Here is a 23,077-nt window from a genome sequence, read left to right on the forward strand (position 1 = left end):
CCCGAACCGCACTATATAAGCGCGGACGAGAACCCTAGCCCGTACGTGCCACATATGCGACTACCTGTTTCCAGCTCATTGCGCCGCCGCCTTCGTCTTCCTCATCCCGTCCGTCGGCGTGCACCGACCGCCGGGACGATGAGGCCTCCGGAACCCTGCCTCTCGTGAACTTGTACGGGTGAGGGGCAATCAGGTTTTTGGGGAGCGCTCCGGCGCGACTATCGGCAGCACGACGTCGTCTTCGGACGACGAGTTCCTCCACACCGACAACTTCTTCCCGGATCTCAGCGACTTCTTCGACAACCTCAACATGGGCGACAACGATGCTGCTGCGAAGTATGTGATCTTGTCGTTTCTCTTTCGATCTCGTTAGAGTTTCTTCTTCTAGTTACTGTGGTAGATGCGATCGGTTTGTCTTGTTTAGATGTGATCTGTTCATCTATCTCACTAGTCTGCATGATTAGTTTATTTGTTATTTCCCTAGTCATGATTTATCAATTACATCTACGGATTATTTCATATGGATATTTGCTTATATATTCAACAATCCAAAAACCTGATTATAGGCAAATCAATTCAAGCAGCATTGCTGCCGCTACTCGACCTCCCTCCTTTGATGGTATGCATTACAAGAGGTGGCGCACAAAGGCAGTCCTATGGTTTACAAACCTAGGCTGTTTTAGCGCCACAGATGCTAGACTCCGAGGGGCCTCTCTCTGCAGAGGAGCAGGGAAAGTTTGAGAAGGTCGACGCCATGTTTAAGGCGGCCTTGTTCAGCATTCTTGGGGACAACATTGTTGACCCGTACATGGCTTTCGACCATGGTAAAGATGCGTGGGATGCGCTCGAGGCCAAGTTTGGGATCTCGGACGCTCGGCACCGAATCGTATGTCATGGAGCAATACTATGACTACGGGATGACCGATGAGCGCTCCGTGGTTGAGCAGAGCTCATGAGATTCAGTCCCTTGCCAAAGAACTTGAGCAGTTTAAGTGTACCTTACCGGACAAATTTGTGGCCGGTGGCATTATTGCCAAGCTTCCTCCTTCATGGAGGAACTTTGCTACTTCTCTGAAACATAAGAGACAAGAGTTTTCCGTTTCGGATCTCATTGGCTCGCTTCATGTGGAAGAGAAGGCGAGAGCAAAGGACACACGCGCTCGTAGTTTTGAGGGAGGTTCTAGTGCCAATGTGGTACGGAAGAAAAACTTCCAATCTCACAAGTCTAAGAATAAGAACAATGGAAAAGGCAAGTTTGACGAGAAGAACAAAGCCTCAAACTCAACCAACTTCAAGAGGAAGACTCCTTATAAGAAGAAAGGGAACTGCCATGTTTGTGGCGCTCCTGGACATTGGGCTCCTGATTGCCCAGAACGCCATGATCGGCGTGGGAACAGCGGCAAGACCACAAATGTTGTTATTGGCGTTGATACTGAGATGAAGGACGTTGGGTACGGTATTTCTCCTACTGTCCTTTCAGTATGTAATTCTCCTGATTGGTGGATAGACACCGGAGCCAATACACATGTATGTTCTGATATGTCTATGTTTTCTTCTTATCAGGTTGCAAGGACTTCCTCCGTGCTGATGGGAAACGACTCACGTGCTTCTGTTCGTGGTGTTGGTACGGTGGATCTGAAGTTTACTTCGGGAAAGACCATCCAGCTGAAGAATGTGCAGCACGTTCCCTCCATTAATAAGAATCTCGTTAGCGGATCGCTTTTATGTCGAGATGGTTTTAAGTTGGTCTTTGAGTCCAATAAAGTTGTAATTTCCAAGTGTGGACAATTTGTTGGAAAGGGTTATGTGTGCGGAGGCTTGTTCCGCTTATCTCTGTCGGACATATGTACTCAAATTATTAATCATGTTTGCAATGATAGTGAGTCCGATATTTGGCATTCACGACTTTGTCATATTAATTTTGGGTGCATGACGCGGCTAGCGAATATGAATATAATTCCGAAATTTGCTATTGTCAAGAAATCCAAGTGCCAAGTATGTGTGCAAGCAAAACAACCACGTAAGTCTCACAAGACTGCGGAGGCAAGAGACTTGGCACCGCTGGAGCTTATACATTCGGATCTATGTGAAATGAATGGTGAATTGACAAAAGGAGGGAAAAGATACTTCATGACTTTAATTGATGACTCTACTCGATATTGTTATGTGTACCTCCTGAAATCTAAAGATGAAGCTCTTAATTACTTCAAAATCTTTAAAGCTGAAGCAAAAAACCAACTTGATCGAAAGATCAAGCGGCTAAGGTCTGATCGTGGTGGAGAGTATTTTTCCAACGAGTTTGATTCGTTTTGTGCGGAACATGGTATTATCCATGAGAGGACGCCTCCCTACTCACCTCAGTCAAATGGGGTGGCCGAAAGAAAGAACCGTACTCTAACTGATTTGGTTAACGCCATGTTAGATACATCGGGTCTATCCAAGGCATGGTGGGGGGAGGCGATATTGATCGCATGTCATGTCCTAAACCGTGTCCCCACAAAGAACAAAACCCTTACCCCGTTTGAGGAATGGGAAAGGAAAAGGTTGAAACTCTCTTACCTACGAACTTGGGGTTGTATGGCGAAAGTAAATGTGCCAATACCCAAGAAGCGCAAGCTTGGACCAAAAACCGTGGATTGTGTTCTTCTCGGGATATGCTTTTCATAGCATTGGCTATAGATTTTTGATAGTAAAATCTGAGGTACCCGACATGCATGTTGGTACAATTATGGAGTCGAATGATGCGACTTTCTTTGAGGATATCTTTCCTATGAAGGAAACGTCTAGCTCATCAATTCAGGAGATGCCCAGTTCATCTACTCAGGAATTATTTCCTGAACCTACCATGGCTATAGAACACTTTGAAAATCCTGTGGAGGATGACAATGAAGCTCCCAAAAGGAGCAAGAGACAGAGGACTCGCAAAGTCCTTTGGACATGATTTCATTGTGTACCTCGTGGACGACACTCCCACTTCCATTTCAGAAGCCTATGCATCTCTGGACGCTGACTACTGGAAGGAAGCTGTCCGTAGCGAGATGGATTCCATCTTAGCTAATGGAACTTGGGAGGTGACTGATCGTCCTTATGGGTGCAAACCTGTAGGATGCAAGTGGGTGTTCAAGAAAAAGCTTAGGCCTGATGGTACTATTGAAAAGTACAAGGCACGTCTTGTGGCCAAGGGTTATACCCGGAAAGAAGGTGAAGATTTCTTTGATACATACTCACTCTGTTGCCGGATTGACCACCATTCGAGTGCTACTATCCTTGGCTGCCTCACATGGTCTTCTCGTTCATCAAATGGATGTTAAGACTGCTTTCCTAAATGGAGAGCTTGAAGAGGAAATTTATATGGAGCAGCCAGATGGATTTGTAGTAGATGGTCAAGAAGGAAAGGTGTGTAAGTTACTGAAGTCTTTGTATGGGCTTAAGCAAGCGCCTAAGCAATGGCATGAGAAGTTTGAAAGAACTTTAACTGCTGAAGGCTTTGTTGTAAACGAAGCTGACAAGTGTGTATACTATCGCCATGGTGGGGGCGAGGGAGTTATTCTTTGTCTCTATGTCGATGACATATTGATATTTGGGACCAACCTTACTCGTGATTAAGAAGGTCAAGGAGTTCCTATCTCGTTGTTTTGAGATGAAGGACTTGGGAGTAGCTGATGTGATCTTAAACATCAAGCTGCTGAAGGATGACGATGGTGGGATTACTTTGCTTCAGTCCCACTATGTGGAAAAGATCCTGAGTCGCTTCGGGTATAGCGACTGCTAATCTTCTCCAACTCCTTATGATCCTAGTGTGATAATTCGTAAGAATAACAGAATTGCTAGAGATCAATTGCGATATTCGCAGATCATTGGCTCGCTTATGTATTTAGCCGGCGCCACGAGGCCTCGACATCTCCTTTGCTGTAAGTAAACTCAGCCGTTTTGTGTCTAGACACTGGAGATGTTCATTGGCGTGCTCTTGAGAGAGTTTTGCGCTATCTAAAAGGCATCATGCGAGCTATGGCATTCACTATACTCGGGTATCCAAGGGTACTTGAGGGTTATAGTGATGCAAATTGGATATCCGATGCTGATGAGACTAAGGCCACAAGTGGTTATTTGTTTACACTTGGAGGTGCCGTCTGTTTCCTCGGAAGTCTTGCAAGCGGTGACTATCATTACGAGGTCAACTATGGAAGCAGAACTCACAGGCATTAGACACAGCCACCGTTGAAGCAGTAGTGGCTTCGTGAGCTATTGATGGACTTACCTCGTGGTTGAAAAACCAATACCCGCTATTCCTATGAACTGTGATAATCAAACAGTGATCGTCATAGTAAACAGTTCTAAGGATAATATGAAGTTATCAAGGCATGTGAAGAGGAGACAGAAAACTATGAGGAAAATGAGAAACTCCGGAGTTATAGCGTTGGATTATATCCATACGTCTAGAAACCTGGCAGACCCCTTCACAAAGGGACTATCACGAAATGTGATAGAAAATGCATCGAGGGAGATGGGTATGAGACCCACACTATGAGCTGTCCACGGTGGTAACCCACTCTATGTGATCGGAGATCCCGTGAATTAGAACTGGGAGACAAGCTGTTGGTCGGCTTGGGAGGAGAGTATATCCCTATAGCAATTTTACCACTCCGTAAGATGCAATACTCTCCTAATCTGCATGGCAGGTTGATAATTATCTTAATGTGTTCTAAGTGGCTTATTTTAGCGAGAGATGTTGTCCTGCGGAACATCTTTTGAAGAACACACCTATATGAGTCCGATTGTTAAACGTCGCAATCTATGAGAGTTGGGTGCTCTCTAGTAAACTCATGAAAGGCCCCGGAGTATGACGTATAAGCTCCAAACCGCGAGGAAGCCTCGCGGCAGCCTAGTATCGGTCTAGGCTTTGTATGAAGCTAGTGCGCAGAAAACTTGTAGTTCAAGGCATAGTCCACTATCCAAGTTGCAATCTAGTGTAATATGAAGCTTTAAGTGGAAGTTCAACTTAACAGTCTCCACGACATACCGGTATATAAAACAATGTTCTGGAAACTTATTGATGAAATGTGCCAATGAGAGTTTGTGGGGGATTGCTGGAATTTTGGGCATTTGGCCTTTGGCCCATGGCCCATTATCAAATTCTGAAACTCACATGGCCCATTCCAATAATCAGTGGCAGCACTAGTGGGAGCTAAAGTTTAGTCCCACATTGCTAGTTGGGAGAGAGTTGGAGTGGTATATAAGGTGGGCTGTTCTAGTCCTAGTAAGTGAGTGAGAAGGAGAGAGCCCTCGCGCACTCCTCCTCCTCCGCCGCCCGCCTCGCCACGCCTCGCCTCGCCTCGTCACGACACGTCACGACGCGCCGCGGGTTGCGGGAATCTCACCGAGCCGAGCTTATCTTTTTGCTGTTCGGAAAATTGATTGCGTAATCAATCACAATTATGAGTCATTAACGGACGCGTTAACTCAGCCGTTTTGCCTTCCGGATTTTCTGGATCGTGGCTGTGCCGACTCGGACGTGGGCTGCGCCCCACGACCTTCCCGAACCGCACTATATAAGCGCGGACGAGAACCCTAGCCTGTACGTGCCACATATGCGACTACCTGTTTCCAGTTCATTGCGCCGCCGCCTTCGTCTTCCTCATCCCGTCCGTCGGCGTGCACCGACTGCCGGGACAGTAGGCCTCCGGAACCCTGCCTCTCGTGAACTTGTACGGGTGAGGGGCAATCAGGTTTTTGGGGAGCGCTCCGGCGCGACTACTGGCAGCACGACGTCGTCTTCGGACGACGAGTTCCTCCACACCGACAACTTCTTCCCGGATCTCAGCGACTTCTTCGACAACCTCAACATGGGCGACAACGACGCTGCTGCGAAGTATGTGATCTTGTCGTTTCTCTTTCAGTCTCTGTTAGAGTTTCTTCTTCTAGTTACTGTGGTAGATGCGATCGGTTTGTCTTGTTTAGATGTGATCTGTTCATCTATCTCACTAGTCTACATGATTAGTTTATTTGTTATTTCCCTAGTCATGATTTATCAATTACATCTACGGATTATTTCATATGGATATTTGCTTATATATTCAACAAAATTTAACGGCCAGACCATTTCTCTTAGTTGCATTTCAACTCGCAACTAAAAAAATCAGCTGCAACTATACTAGAGATAGTTACAATTCAACTTGCAACTCATATCTATGAATACGATGTAGGACTTGACTGAGCACGCCATAGCAGATTTGGGATGCTCCGACTAGAAAGCCGCGCTCCAAAGGGCTTTACTGTCCGACACGGTTCAATACCATGTCTGGCGCTTTGAGGTCGTCCCCGCTGCATATGGCTTCTTGCAATCGTGTCAGACGCACGCGATGGCGATGTGCCGATTGGCGAGCCAGCCATGTCATTGACACAACGGCTGATTTATATTTTTTTCGATAAAGGGCACTTTATTATTTTTGAAGCAAAAGAACCCGGCCTATGCATAGCTAGGATGCACACAGCCGTAACAGTACAATTATTACAACCACAAACTAAGAAGAGTGTACGGAAGTAAAACTGTGCGGGAATACAAGACGGACATAAAGTATGGGAAAGCATGATCATGATTTTGCTGAACCATATCGCTTTTGTGCTATTGGTAAAGCATGGGAAAAATATCACATATATGTTGATTCTTGTTTAGAGCTAACAAACTTTGTGTTCCAGAATCGTCTGTGCGTTTGCTTTTATTGCAGGAATCTCATGCTAGAGGTTTGATGGGTCACTTTGGGCGTGAGAAGACGCTACTCATGCTAGCTGACCACTTTTATTGGCCAAAGATGAGGCGGGATGTGGAGAGGTATGTGAAGAGATGCATTACTTGCAACAAGTCCAAGTCCAAGCTGAAGCCTCACGGTTTGTATACTCCTTTACCGGCACCTACTACACCATGAGAAGATATTAGTATGGATTTTGTGTTGGGTTTGCCGCGCACTAAGAGAGGCCACGATTATATATTTGTGGTAGTGGATAGATTCTCTAAGATGTCACAATTTATAGCCTGCCACAAAAGCGACGATGCGTCGCATATTGCTAACCTGTTTTTCGGGTAGATTGTACGTCTACATGGAGTCCCGAAGACTATTGTTTCTGATCGTGACGTGAAGTTTATGAGCTACTTCTGGAAGACGCTTTGGAGAAAGCTGGGAACAAAGCTACTTTTCAGAACTACTTGTCATCCCAAACTGATGGTCAAACTGACGTGGTGAATCGAACATTATCACAACTGTTGAGATCCACGATCAAGAAGAACCTGAAGGAGTGGAAAGATTGTTTGCCGCATGTGGAGTTTGCTTACAACAGGGCAGTACATTCTACCACAGAGCTGTGTCCTTTTGAGGTGGTGTATGGTTTCAAACCCATTACTCCACTTGATTTGTTGCCTTTGCCCATACATGAGAGAGTCAATATGGAGGCATCAAAGAGGGAAGATTTTGTACGGAAGATACATGTGAAGACTAAAGAGTAAATAGAGAAGAAAGGCAAGACCACACCCCGCCGCTCTTCAGGAGTGAAGAACCTCAATGATCAACTCAAACACACGGCTCACCAGGCTGTTTCCTTGCTGAAAGATTCTGGTATTCCCTTCTTTCCAAAGCCTGCTAACACTTTACATTAGTAGACTGCTAACGTACAAACCAAATCCTGAGAAAACTGGGGATTGAGTTGGCCGGCATCACTGAACCGGAAGAAATTTACGGGGATGCAAAGAGGAGAATTTTAGACACAAGATTGTATACGTGGGACTTGGTCACTCAGCCTACTCTCTTCTGCATTCCCTTTCTCTGTTGCCCCCTGATGGTGTAAAACTTTTTAGTCTCGCTTTTTAGTGGTGTGATGGAAGGCTCACTGAAGATCGTGGTTGGTACAAGCAAGGACAAACAACCAAGCTCAAAATCCACTGACAGCACTCCGACCAGCCATCAACTCGTCCATCAGCCGCCCAACATCATTGTAGGAACCTCCACCTGTCTCCACCGCGGTCCTTGCCTTCACACGGAGCTCCTCAGCCTTCTTCCGTATGTTGTCGCTCTCCAAACTACCTCCCATCAATCTGGTGATGGATCCAGCGATCACCTCGCCGGAGATCACCTCATGGGTCTCCATAGACGACGCATAGTCCTTGGCGCCGACGCTGACGCCAACTTTGAGCACGTCCACGACGAGCTTCTCGTTGTAGAACTGGTCGGCGTACCGCGGCCATGTCACCATCGGCACGCCGGCGCTCACGGCCTCCAGCACCGAGTTCCACCCGCAGTGCGTCAGGAAACCACCCAGCGCCGGCTGGCTCAGGATGAGCGTCTGCGGCGCCCACCCTTGTATGAGAAAGCCGCGGTCGTTGTTGCCGGTCAGCTCGGCGAAGCCTTCAGGCATCCACTCCGACCGGTCGTCGTCGCTGCCACTCAGCACCCATACGAAGTTCTTGCCGGAGAGGTCGAGGCCACGGGCGATCTCGCGATGCTCAGCAAGGGAGAAGCTGGTGAGCGTGCCGAAGGAGACGTACACCACCGAATAGCGCGGCCATGTCCGCCGCCGGAATGAGGTGCCCCGGGGCGAAGTACGGGAGGAAGAGGATGTGCAGGGGTTGCTGCGGCTGAGGCTCATCTCTGGTAGTAGTAGCCATGGAGTATCTCTTTTCTCCCGAAGAACTGTGCTGTGCTAGCTCTTGGAGGAGCGGAGGAGGAAGAGTGACGGCTTATCCGAGTGGTGAATGCACACACTTGTTTCTCAGGGAGACTGGAGAAGATTTAGATGCGGCTTTTAATGCGGAAGATCGATTGATTGATGCAGCATTTTTTTTCTTTTTTTGGTTGCTATGAAACAATTCTGGTGACCAAGGTTTGTAACGTAGCGAGTTACTAATTTCCTCGTGATGGATGTGCTAAGTGGCTTCACCGGTTGCGCCCAAAAACAGTGGGCTGCTTGCTGTTGCTAGTAGTTTGCAGAGACGGCTACTTTGTCACCGTGCAGCCTGATATGCTAAAAAAGGTGTGACCAGATCTTAAGCGACAACTAACTTCGTTTTCAGTAAATAATGTTATTCATTAAAACCCATGTTATAATCATGACTAATATGGCCAGACCATTTCTCTTAGTTGCATTTCAACTCGCAACTAAAAAAATCAGCTGCAACTATACTAGAGATAGTTACAATTCAACTTGCAACTCATATCTATGAATACGATGTAGGACTTGACTGAGCACGCCATAGCAGATTTGGGATGCTCCGACTAGAAAGCCGCGCTCCAAAGGGCTTTACTGTCCGGCACGGTTCAATACCATGTCTGGCGCTTCGAGGTCGTCCCCGCTGCATATGGCTCCTTGCAATCGTGTCAGACGCAACGCGATGGCGATGTGGCGTGGCGAGCCAGCCGTGTCATTGACACAACGGCTGGTTTATATTTTTTTATAAAGGGCACTTTATTATTTTTGAAGCAAAAGAACCCGGCCTATGCATAGCTAGGATGCACACAGCCGTAACAGTACAGTTATTACAACCACGAACTAAGAAGAGTGTACGAAAGTAAAACTGTGTGGGTATACAAGACGGACATAAAGTCTAATCCGAGGGGCCTAGACGGTTGTCACGCTGCCACCCATGTTGGGAAAAAATATCCCTCGTCGTATCCTCCAATAGTGTAGACACCTCCATAAAGAGGTCTCGATGTTCCACCCGTTGAACGGCTGGTTTATATACCTTACAGTTCTCAACTGTCTTTCATTTCTTCCACCGACTTTCTTATTTCTCTTGATTCGTCGCTATTGTTTCCCACCCAAACCTTGATGTCGCCGCCATCGTGTACCGAGCTGTAGCAGTCATAACACCGAAAGATGGAAAGACGACGGTGAAGAAGGCGGCCGGCAAGAAGGGCACGAAGCCGCCCTTCAACAAGCCATGCAAAGCGCCGCCGCGAAGGTGAAGCTAGTGACGTGGTCTCAAGAGATTGAGACAAATAGCGTGCTGCGCCACCGGTACGAGACGATGGCGTGGAAAGGTCGATGCGGGAAGGCTGACATCAAGAAGACCACGACTGTCAATGTGGCACATGTTGCCATGCTGACTACTAGCACCGGCGCCACCGGCGGAAGCCCATGGAGTGGTATGGAGAGTAGCACCACATACATGTCAGGTGTCGCCTTTCCATCTATGTCGGGTTTCTTCCACGAAGCCACCACTATGATGCCATGGTTCTCACCACATTACACCGACAACATGTCGAACGGTGGGTTCAACCAAATGCCATGTTTTCCCCGATGTCCGACAAATGGCATCAACAATTAAGTTCATGATGGAGAAACAAGCCTTTTCTTCACAGAGCATACGTGATATGGGGTGGCCCGATCTTCTCAGTAAGCGAGGTGGATGGTGATGAACACTCGATGAACACAGCGGAGATAACTTGAGGATAACTTGTATGACGCAACGAGATCTCTCGATTGGTCCCTGTCGCGAGATGCAACAACTCTCAACCCTGCAAGATATTTGCAACTCCACACACTTGCGCACGTAGCCGCCGACCACGAAGCGGTAAGTTGCAACCTCCCAATTCCCAATGGAACAGCAGATCACACAAGACTTTCAGCAATTCCACACCAAATCAAAGCTATCGGGTGTAGAGATTCAATAGAGTTGCAAAGCAAACAACTATGAACTAGGGTTTATCTTAAACGTGGTCTAAAGCAACTTGTGGGGCGTCCCAGGGACTTATATAGGCGTCTGGGACGACCTCAGGTCCAAAAAGTACGAAAATAACCGACCCAGAATAGATCTAGTCGAGACAGACTCGGACTCGGCCGGCCTGGGGGCCGGTCGACTGGGTCTGGGACCGGCCCGTCCGGTTGAAACCGGACCTGGGACCGGGTGGTGACCGGGCTACCCTCCCGAGCTTACTGGATAGTGCCCGGTTGGCACAAGCGCCACAGCCGGTTTGGACCGGGCGCGCTCGGCGCTGGGTCCGGTCGGACCGGGCCTGGGACCGGTTGGTCCGGCTGCACGGCCGGTCGGGCCGGGTCTAGCACCGGCCTGGACTTCGTCTTCCCCTCTTGCGCATTCCTCCCGCTCCTCCCTCGCGCGTCCATGGGATGTCTTCATGTCCAGCTCCATGTCCAGCTTCACGTCCATCTTCTGGTCCAGCTGTTCCTCTCCTCCTCGTGCGATACTTGGTTCCTCTTCATACCTGATCATACATAAGTAATAGGACTTAGGCAGTATAAAATTCTCATCGATCAAAGTATCACTAAGGAACAAGTTCACCTGTTGTTTAAGTAACTTCGCACGAGCTCGTGTCATTGGTCCAATCCTAACTTCATTGGACTTGAGCTTCACAGCAGGATCATCTTCCCGAGCCGCTAATCGTCGCTACTACGCGCCGCGCCACGCCATGCTGCGTCCTGCGCAAATCAAACCAAAAAAAAAAAATGCCGTACTATGTCAATGCTTCTTCGCGTACTATGGCAATGCATGCTAATCCTCGCGGGCGACCAAAAATACGTTGCGCGCCTGCTGCGTACAATGCGGCCGACCAAAGATGCGGAAATCCTGCGCTGCCGCGGCCAACAATCACAGGCATGCCATCTACTAATAATCCGCTCCTCCAAACCACGCGCGCGCGTCTCATGGCGATTGATTGCTTAATTAATCTATCTGCGACATCTCCGCTAGCGCCAGTCCACGTCACCGATCCGTGCAGCTACCCTTCTCTGCCGTCCACCCCGCGCGGTTCAGTTCGCAACAACCGCAAAATCCATCTGTTTCCTGCTCGGAAAAACAAACACGGACCTCCCTCCATCTATAAAAGAAGGCCATGGTCGCCGCCGCGAGCGGCAGCGCGTGCCGTGACTTATGACTTTGGACTTTGGCGACGGGACGGGAGGGGAGGGGAGCCCACCATGCTCCGGATCGCGGCGGCCGTGATCCATCCATTCCATAAAGAAATCTCCGGCGTCCCCTTTCTATTTCTTTCCCGACCTGTCTCGCTAAACCAAGGACAAATCCGTTCTTTCTCCAGCTCGCACCTCCGCATAGCTGATGGCGAAACCGGTCAGCGCTGATAGACGTCCCTAAAATTTTGCAAAAGTTTTACCGTGAATCTGTACAAACTTGCAAAAGGTTGAAAGTTTTGTTCCTGTTGCCTGCTGCTGCTATGTAGCTGCTTCTCACCGCCAAGAAAAGAACAAGGAAGAAATACAGAAAATCGGTCGATCGAAACATCACCTTCAAGAAAGTAAACAGATCTTTCGATCAGGGAAAAAAAAACATATAGAGAAATCGATCGGTCCAAACATCTCCTCTCAATCCTTATTAGCAGCTCTATGCACGTACCTCCTGGCTCGACGCAACAACATGGCCTGACGTTGACAAACTAGTACTGGTGGGGATCACCCTTCTCCGTCGTCTCGTTCGGCCTCGTCCTCTCCATCTCCTCCTTGCACTTGGCGACGGGACGGCAGGCCACGATGCCGCCGGAGAGAAAACTACGTGTGGCCGGACGGCGATGTGGAGTCCCCTTTCTATTTCTCTCCCGATTTATCTCCCTAAATCGGGTCCCAGTAGTTTCAAGATTAAGCCAATTGATTCTAGCCAAAACTTTTACGCAATTCAGGGTCCAGAGTTTTTATCGCAACTTAACATTATGGCAGGCCCGTACTTGCAGGGATAGCAATATCGTCAAAGCAGATAGTCTTGTAGTTCCACTAAAATTGTTCTGAATATTGTACAGCCCAGATTTCACCCATTGAGCGCCATGTGTTGCTCAAAAGGCATCCTAAAACAGGTATTGCTGCAACCGTGTCGATCCATCCTACTACCTACCATGTTGCCTCGCGCGCACGGTCAAGCCGGCAAAATTACCGCCTACTACTTGTTGTATGTAACCCACGGAAGGCAGGTCATTAACTATCCGTCCGGTCGCATTCGCATGCCATCCAATCCCCTCCTTTAAACCGTGTCTCAAATTGTTTGCTTAATAATATGCGAGATCTCCGCTCCACACTTCACGTCACGAATCCGTGATGTAACCATGTCTGCCATTCATCCCGGCGCTCATCCCAAGATCCATCTGTTTCCCGCTCGGAATCGCAGGCCTTCCTCCATCTATAAAACCAGGCCATGATGAAAATCATCGGCGATGAAGAAAGCGAGAGCTAGTAGTGTCTTCCATCAATGGCCGATTGTTGATAATGGGTATTAAAAGTCAACAAATATAATAAATCTAATGGAGAAAACGTGAAGTTTCACAATTTGTTCAACACGGAAGTACAGGACACACAGATTGATAAATTGTTCAACGCTAGCCAGATTTTGGTGACTCGGCTCGGCTTGCTTATGCAACTGCGTATGCCCCGCTGGCCCTTCTGAGTCCCCCGCTGATAGCCGTCGCTGCGTGGGTACTCTCACGAACTGAACCGCTCGCCACCTCGGCATTGTTGTGTCGTTGGAGCCTCACTGGACTAGTAAGGGGTCCATACTACTGCTGTTAAGCCTGAAGAATTAGTTAGATTTATTGGATTAGCCGATTAGGTAACTGGGTACTAAGTGGTTTTTCCTAGCTGAAAATAATGAGCACTAAGTCATTTTTCATGCGTGGTTAAAAAGTCAGCTCAACTTGTAGCGCTACATACCGGCACATTTGAGGTTGACCTGTTCTCTAGATTGGGGCTAACCAACGAAAAGGATGTATCCATGGATAACACAAGGCCCCACAACTCACAAAGCACAACGATGATTTATTCAACCGTTTTATCTCAACGGATGCTCGGCCTACACTCACCTACCCGCCCCATGGAGCCACGGGGCCGGCCGGTGACTATAAAAACCCAGGGTGCCGGGCCCTCGCAGCCTCGTGCTAAATTGGGAACATGGCTCGGGGATGGACTCACCAACGGCCTCCTTCGGTTCTGGACAGCGAAAATGAACCCGCGGATTACATAGAAGTCTCATATCCTCCTTACCATTGTCTTTGTTCGGCAATTCAAACAAGGAAAGCCCTTCTTTATCTGGCTCGCACTCCGCTTGTTGGAGAAAGCCATCAGTGGTGACGGATGCGCTAGTACTGTCTTCCATCAACTCCAAACTCCGACCTCCGGCGACACTAGTATTGTGTTCATCAACAACCTTTAGTACACGCGGGAACTTATAGGACCACGTCACTCTACAACACCAGAAAAGTTGGCTCGTGTCTGGCATGCGATTACAAAAGTAGCCGACTTAAACGTGCATCTGCATGTGAACCCGATTTTTGACCGATCTAATCATCTCTGAAAAATTTCATATCTGCTTGTGTGGTTTCAAGACTTTCCTACAAGAAAACAGAAGTACCCAATATATTAAGTCTTGCTTGGTCCAAGAAAAAAGCCTGCTTGGTCCAAGAAACAACCGAGCGATAGGATCAGCTTTACACTGTAAATCGATCAGGTTAGGTCCAAGGATTCATTAAGGCGCGATAGCGAGTACCAATGTTGATGTTGTGCAAGGAGATTAAAATTGAGAAACTATCATCAAGATTTTACAACGGCAAGCTTTGCTACAGATCATTGCCCACATAGATCAAGACAACAGCTATTCACACCAACAAACACAAGGCTTCAGCTCGCTTGACTATTTCCAGGTCGAAGGTAGCTAACTAGATTGATATCTTGCTTCCTATCTAGCACTTGTTAAAATTTACTTATTTCTACTTGTTTGCAAAGATCAGTAGTTTTGTTTAATACCTAAAGCTAGTAATTTATTAGCAAGGCTTCTTGTAGATATATGGGTGTGTCATCGATCAGGCCAGTTAGGCCAGTTTTCCTAACATCCCCTTGGCACGCATTGCAAGTCTAATATACATGCATATACAAGCTCAGCTCCAAATCAACATTCCTCAATACTTGCTATAGATAACTACACAAAAAAAATCGAAAATTTGCCAACACCTTTATGATTTCTCAAGCATTCAGGTCACATATCAAACAATCAACAATAAAAACGAATATATATCAGCAAGAAAATTTGCCAAGACCTTCCATCTTTTAGGGACATTCACATCACAAAGCAAAAAAAAAAAAAAAACTAAAGGCGCATACAACACAACTCATGCAACCTGGTACAGCGAATATTACAGCAAAACACATCCTTTGCAACTATATACATCACGGAGATAATATTCAAGGAGGCTAGGTCCTGATGGCGACATCTCCTTGTCCCCGTGTTCTTCCTTGTCGAGTGATGCATCAGGCTCAACACTCCAGCCGATGCCTTGTTATTTATCCTCCAGCATGAACAAAACATCAGCGTCGGCTTTAATAAAGCATATTACGCAAAGAAATAAATAGATTTAAGAGGAAGACTTCAACTAGACACGCATGACAACAGACATTCATCTATCTACCAACATGATAGCACCTTTGTTTCCTCGAAAAGGCGAGTCACCTATGTATATGGATTTACAACTGCACCATAGTTTTCAAGTTATCAGGAAAATAAACACCAACATATACTGTAACTACCAAGAAGATACATAGTGACATAGATGTGCATACAATTTTCAGGACTCCATAAAAAGAAACAAATTGACAGCAAGTGATGTCACCACCTGCACTGACTTGATATCAGAACCATTGTTATATGTAAATAGATAAAAAAAAAACATCCCCTCAAAGTCCAAGCATGGCATTACCTTCACTCCTGAAAATCCTATATGCTTTGATTAACTGATACAATATTCTGCAGAGGAACTGTGATTCAACGATCTATCATCAACTCCAGAAAGCTCACATGAAACATCTAGTAACTTGGTAATCTAGTCTGCATAGCCATTGTAAATTTGCGGTGGAAGTCGAGTCACCACACAAAAACATCAGAGCTTTAAACAAAATCAATAGCAACAAAGATATATTAGCTGAACAACACAACATTAAGTTTTACCCCCGATAAACTACAACAGTAGTATGTTTTGCATATAGTAAACAATTCTTTAGATTTAGAATCTGCGCACCCATTTGAACAATACAAAAGTAAAACATAAGAGTGTTACATGAACGAGAGCAAGATGTGCATGCAATTAACACTCTGACCAAAGAACCCATGCAAGCCTCCAATACCAATACAACCCTTATCAAATACATCTTCGGATGAATTAGTTCATCACAGACTCAGTCCACATCTACATGTGGCTAATTAATCTCTATGACCATCTAAGATTAGAGCAATACGTAATGCAAAGTGTCAAACATCTGTACCAACTTCACATGACCAGTTTCAAATAATCTGAACAAAAAGAATGGAATAGAATTAAGAACTTCTAACAACCAGTCCTACATGCCAACATAGCCACAATATCACAAAGCTCACGAGAGGAAAAGAAGAGAAACCTGACATCTTACCTAAACCTCGGCGTAAAAAAGAGGCCATTTGAATAGTTCCGCCACTTGGTATTCTTGAAGCCAAATAGTTACCAAGAATCACCCGAGAAAAGACACAAGTTAACTTCCAGGAAAGAAAGAAAAACAATAAGATGTTGAAACAAGACTTGACTAGCGGAATTACTATCTTGTCATAGTAATAGTAATACGTACAAATTGGTACATGTAGTGCTACTGCTGCCTACAAATGCAGTGCTACTAGTATTCGGCAATTCAAAAGATAGAATTTTGTCAAAGGATATAAATTTGTAACCAACATAAGAGGGCAACCGATAAATTTGAATGAATGAATAGATCACACCAAATATTCACATAAGTAGAGTTAAATGGTTGAACCATTGCAGCTCAATTACACTCACTAAATTCAAAGGAAACTCTCTACTACTGCATCAAATTTCGCCCAAAAAATGGACAACTTGCTAGAGCAGACTGATCTTAACCTGAAAAAGCGCTACACAACACATAAAACTAGATACCAAACTATGTTCGGGAACGACATTGCAGCAACTCCGAAACTTCCAGGACGTCACTAGGAGCAAAGTCGTTCACAACACTTGCACCAAAACAGGAAATGAAACACCACATCGCTACATCACGTAGCATCTATCAGCGGAAGAACCCAAAAAACATAAGAAATGGAGGTTTCAGGCCTCTTGACATATAAAAGACAGGAGCAAGTATGTTTGCCCAAATAGAAATAGCTCATGACCATCGAGCATAGCATCTGAGGATGCGGAGGTAACCATGCATACATGGCCATGTAGAGCAGCGAAGGGAGAAACAGAAACTCACCAAAAACATGGAGTCGACACAGCTATCCGTGGCTAGGATGATCAGGCAGCCCGTGACAGCTCCCAGGAATAGCACAACTGCACAAGAGATAAACATATGTTAATTCCTGATAAAAAGAACCAAGTAAGAAAAGACTAGATCAAACTGGGATCACATTGGGAAGCATAAAAGAAAAGTGAGAACAGGATTGTCTTTGAGAACATTCTTTCATGTTGGAATCAAACATAAATATATGTATAATCTACTACATTTAGTAGCCAAATTTTGTTCGATGGTATTTTCTTAACCAGAATTAGAGCAATGTAAAATAATGGAGCTATTCTCCCAAAACAGGACCTAATCACTAAACATTAGTGTAAACATTTACACAACAGGGAAAAAGAAGCAAACTTTAGCAAGCAAATATTACATGACAGGGTTCCAATAATTTGAACAAAGAGAATTACATATGAACAAGAAAGAAGAAAATTATTCCTGATCACAACAAACCATGTGTGCATCATGTATGCATTATACTGAATCAATGAGAAAACAGAGGAGCTAACTCACTCCGAAACACAATACTCACTCCGAAACACATAATATTTTCCAGCAAACTAAGGGACACTAAATCTTAGAGCATCCCCACTCGTTGGCGCTCCCCACGTCCAAATCCGGCGAAATTTTCGTCCGGATTGGAGGAAGATTTGGCGTGGGGAGGAGTAGTTTCCCAGTCGTGTGCTCCCCAAGCGGCGTTTCTCGGAGAAAAAGAGGATGGCTCGGGGAATCCGGACGAAAGAGGAGACACGTGGGCGTTGGCGGTTGGTTTGGCTTCATCCGGAGTCCCCGGGAGACCCCCGGGAAACCGAGGATGGCATGGGGAGTCCGGACGAAAATAGGCTCAAATCCGGACCAAAACGAGGAACCGGGGGCCTGACTGGGCCGTTTTTCGCCGTCCGGATGAAAAAAAGTGGCCGTGGGGGGCTCTGTGGGGAGACGAGTGGAGATGCTCTTACAAATACAGGTGCAACCAAGCAGTGTAAACTACCTACGCCACTACAACATGTCACTAGGCAAGCAGGAGAGCCACAATCAGCACGGATGGCTCCTGCAACCCAACCGTGGCGCATATGGACGTTGTAATATCAATGGAACCGAACCACACCAAACATAAACGAACAGGAAATTGGCAACTCACCTTGCAGATCACGTGCTACTCCTTCGGAGACGCTACGAGGCTGCCCTTGAGGCAAAACTGCCGTAGATTAACGAGATAGTAGGGATGATACGGAAGGTAAGTAAAAAGGATTCCAACTGAAGTCCAAATGAGTAAAAGTCTTCGGTCTACCTTGCCACTGGGATTACTCATCCATCTGCACCTGCCATTTCCACATCATTGCAGCCAAGAGACAAAAGTTCAGTCCCGTTATTTGTATATAACATAAGGACAACCTATCGAGGAAACAAATAAAGCACGACATTCTTCAAAAATAAGCATGATCCATAAGGATAATGGGCAATATTCAAGAGTGACTACAAAGAGCTCTAAAGTGGAAAAAAATGACCATGGATACTCGTAGCCTATCTTCTTGACAACTCAACAACAAAAGTGAAAAATAGATCAAATGTGGTAGTGTTCTCTTGTTATTCATGCCATCATTAGAATCAGAACAAAGCAAAGCTATTCTGCCCAACCAAAACTAGAAGCACAACAAATAAGAGCTATTTCTCCCTAAATAAAAAAACCTATCATAAGAATCAGAACATACGAGATCAAAATCAATTGCTAAGATGTCACCAACAGAGCTATGAAAAACCACATCTCTTCCTACACAAGTCCAAAGAATTTCCAAGAATAAATCAAAGATAACCAAAACATAAGTGACACCATCTCAGAACACATACAGGTGCATCAACTAAATATGCGTTATCAAAGACCTTATGTTCTATAATGCTTCTATCGGAGACAGGTATAGCACTTGTTCTGTATACTTATCAATCCTTCCACCATAGATAAATAATGATAAATATAAAATGTTTTAATCTAATTCCTTACCCAAGGGATCGAATTATTAGCAATAAGTAGCCATACAGATGCATTAAGCGAGGTTAGATAAGCAGTTCAAACATTTATATTCATATGCTAAAAATGGCAAAGGTAAGCATGGGATGACTAAATCAAAGAACAACCGTATGCTAAAAAAATCATATCCATATGCATACCATATCCATCGACAATTAACACAATACCGGCCCACCAATCACAAAAACAACTCCCGCAACACATCATATTTTCCATTAAAAAGAACGACAATAAATACAAATACTCTGATGGAATCAGTGGAAGCTACCTACTACACCACTCCAACATGTTGCTGGGCAAGCGGGCAATCCACAATCAGCACTGGCAGCTCCTACAAACCAAACAGAAACGCATCAGGACGTTATCCCCACATCAATGAATTGAAGCACACCGAATCGAATCAAGATGGCAAGCTAACCTTGCAGATCACGTAGTACTACTAATTCTGAAGGCACTCCAGGTTGCCCTTGCCGGCCATAGCGAAACCCTTGGCGCACAAAGAAACTCGAATCAGATCATGTACTAGTATGAAATCTTCTCGTAATAGTCGAATCAGCTGTTCTACCGAAGCAAGGACGGAGAGGAAATCTCCCTCAAGATCTGCAACAACACCTCACCTGCCATCAGCAGCACAACTCCTCTGCCCTTCAGCAACATTAGTTCTTATCCTCTGCAAAGAAAACAAGATTGTCACACTGCAACTCTGAACCTGGGACTGTCGTATGCTAAAGTTCTTGATAATAGTGAAGGGTTAATGAACTCGAAATTGTGCTCAGAGTATGGCATCATTGATGAAGTGCGACATTTATCAAGAATATCTATTAACCAAGTTTAGTGATACAACTGAAATTCCTTGCTGCATTAATTTTCAACTGGAGGGTGCAGGATTGATTTAATTATAGCATTGCATCATAGAAACCGAGCTTTTCATTAGAAGTAAAAAGGTGAAAAAACTACAGCAGCATGTAATGTGAGCATTTAAAGGAGAAACTAACCAGTATAGTGAACACGCTTCTGGTACTTTGAAGAAATAATTTACAACATTGATGGTATTGATAAAGGAGTAACTGAGAATTACAATAGACATGCAGCAACAATTTATCTTTGGCACTCTATATTTCGGCAATTAACTATTTGATTCCAGTAATGAAAACTACTCCAGCTCATTGAGAAAATTTAAGTAATTCAAACAAGTGCAGTTCCGGTAATGAAACTGGTAGTAGATCATTGGTAAATTCAAACAAGTCCAGATCATTCGTTGTAAGTAAATCATGCACTGTGCAAGAGTAGAAATAATTTGTTTGGAAGTAAAAAACAAATTGTTTGCTTGTATGTGCAGTTCCAGAACATCGTGTTAGCTGGGAAACCAAATGGTACTACTCTAAATATTGACAGGCTGACATAGTGTATTGTTAAACCAAGATATACATGCTAACAGAAGAAGAATCCAGAATCTCATGTTAAATTGATTCTTTCATTTTGCGGCGACTTAATTATCATTGTTTGATGGTTCAAAAACGACACTGAGATCAGTAGGTCAGTTACGACAAATTGTATATATGTTTGAAAATCATAGGAGAAGAATCAACCATACATCTGAATTGGTTTCATCACTTATTAATCTGTAGCATATCGTATATACTATAGTGTTATGGAAAGGTCAGTTAATAGATCTTGCAAGATAGACAAGAAACTTCACTCCGGCGCGGCGCACTCTCTTGGCGACGATGGACGGGATCTCCTTGGCCCCTGAATCCAAAGAAACAACTCTGTATGATCGTCGAAGTGAACAACTAACAACAACGAGAATCTGAAGCCGGCCTAAGAACATATTAAGAAGAAAATATATCGAGATGAACAAACCTACAAATCATGTGAACTACACAGACATTACAACACGAGACATGAGAACACACGAATTCTATATCTTGCATACTTTTCGAAGAATTCATGGCAACTTGCGGACCCGGCCACCGTCCAACCCTAGTGTAAATGATCCAAGGATACCTTCTGCGAGCTCTTATTGGAAGACGGCGGTGACCTGCAGACCTCGCCATCATCCAGCTAGTCCCCACGGACGGATGCGGCTCCCGACAGATCTCACGGGAGGCCGGCCGCTCCCTTGCTGGCTAGAGATGTGGAGGAGAGGGTGGGGGAGAGGAGGGATGGAGCAGCGGCGGTGGTGGATTCCTCCGTCCATGGCGCCCAACGCCATGGAGGAAGGTGTTGATGCAGCTCAGTGGTGGCATGGCGGCGGAAGCGGGCGTGTCGGCCGCAGTCCGTGCCAATTACAGGCCTAAGCCACAACCAGCACCGTCAGCTCCTGCAACCCAAAACCAAAAATGAAGCTCTGTCGGGACATTATCCACACATGAACGGAATCGAACCACACCAGATCAAACCAAACAGGAATAAAAAATGAATAGGATCTCCCTGCGCGGCAAGGATTTCCGGGCCGGCGAGGCTAGCTGTATCTCAAAAGCAATATATTTGTTGCAGTACCAAACAGCTATCCTAGCACTGGAAAGTGGCAAGGCCATAACTGTTTTAGCCTAGAATCCAAACGCACCATCCGGACATCAACTCGCAATAAAACCGCACCGGATCGAACCGAACATGACATTGGCAACTCACCTTGCGGATCACTGTGCTACAACTAGTTCCGGAGGTGCTCCATGCTGCCCTTGCCGGCTACGGCAAAAGCCTGGGCGCACAAATCTACTCGAATCAGATCATGTACTAGTACCAAATCTCGTTCTAATAATAGTCGAATCAGCCGATCTACCTAAGCAAGGACGGAGAGGGAGTCCAGAAGCTGCTACCTTTGAGGCCGACGCCGACAAGCCCCAGGACGGCGGCGTCTCCGGAACGAGCAGCTCGACCTCCTGGTCGCCGGCGCCCCCGCGTCTGCGTGCAGCACCGCGCCGCGGACCGGCATGATCGACGGAGCCGCGCGCGCCGTCGAATCACCGTCGATCTGATCCAGGTGAGCTGGTCGCGAGCCGAGGGATGGTGGGGTGAAGGGGCTAGTGGAGAGGAGGAGGTGCCGGTGGTGGGGGAGCCGCGGGGACGGCGGAGGGCGCTTGGCGGCGGCGACGGGGCGGTGGTTGGGGAATGGCATGCGAGGGAGAGTGAGGAGGTAGAGATGCGATGGGAATGACCAGTCCAGATTACTGTAAATGGAGGAGGCGGCGGCGTGATTTTCGTTTTAATTTGTTGCCTGGCAGGCGTTAGGCTGGTGCCAACGCGGGCGGCAGCCGGGGCGCTACCGCCCGGGGCGGGGCGGGAGAGGGGCTGGAGGCGGGACGGGAGGGAGGGGCGCCGGCGGGGGCGCCCGGCGGTAGCGCCCGCTCCCGCCCGGCTGGCGCCCGCGTTGGCGGCGGGAGGGAGGCGGGAGAGGGGCGGGAGGCGGGGCGGCGCGATGGCGGGGTGGGGCGGGAGGCAGGCGGGCGGGAGGCGGGCGTTAGGCGGGCGGGAGGCGGGCGGGAGGCGGGCTGGATGCGGGCGAGAGTGGGCGGGAGCGGGGCGGGAGTGGGGCGGCAGTGCCCAACGGCTAGCTGACGTGCCGCGACGCGATTGGTCCACGTCAGCTAGCCGATGTATGCACAGCTCCAGCATGATTTGATGGAGCATGTCTGGGCTAATTCCTAGATTATGTAATTTTTTCAGATTTTTATGTAATCTTTTCAGATTTTTATGTAAATTTTTTTATGATGTAATCGGTAACAATTTTAGTTCAATAAAATAATTTCCTTGCATTATTTATATTGTTGTAACGTAAACAAAGATATG

General features: G+C 46.4%; 1 pseudogene; it reads right to left on the bottom strand.

The window, feature by feature from the left end:
- Positions 1–7,920: 7,920 nt before the first annotated feature.
- The window catches only part of LOC124689622, a 36,135-nt pseudogene continuing 20,978 nt past the window's right edge, over positions 7,921–23,077 (bottom strand).

Source organism: Lolium rigidum, chromosome 2, assembly GCF_022539505.1.
Source record: "Lolium rigidum isolate FL_2022 chromosome 2, APGP_CSIRO_Lrig_0.1, whole genome shotgun sequence".
Taxonomy (NCBI): Eukaryota; Viridiplantae; Streptophyta; class Magnoliopsida; order Poales; family Poaceae; genus Lolium; species Lolium rigidum.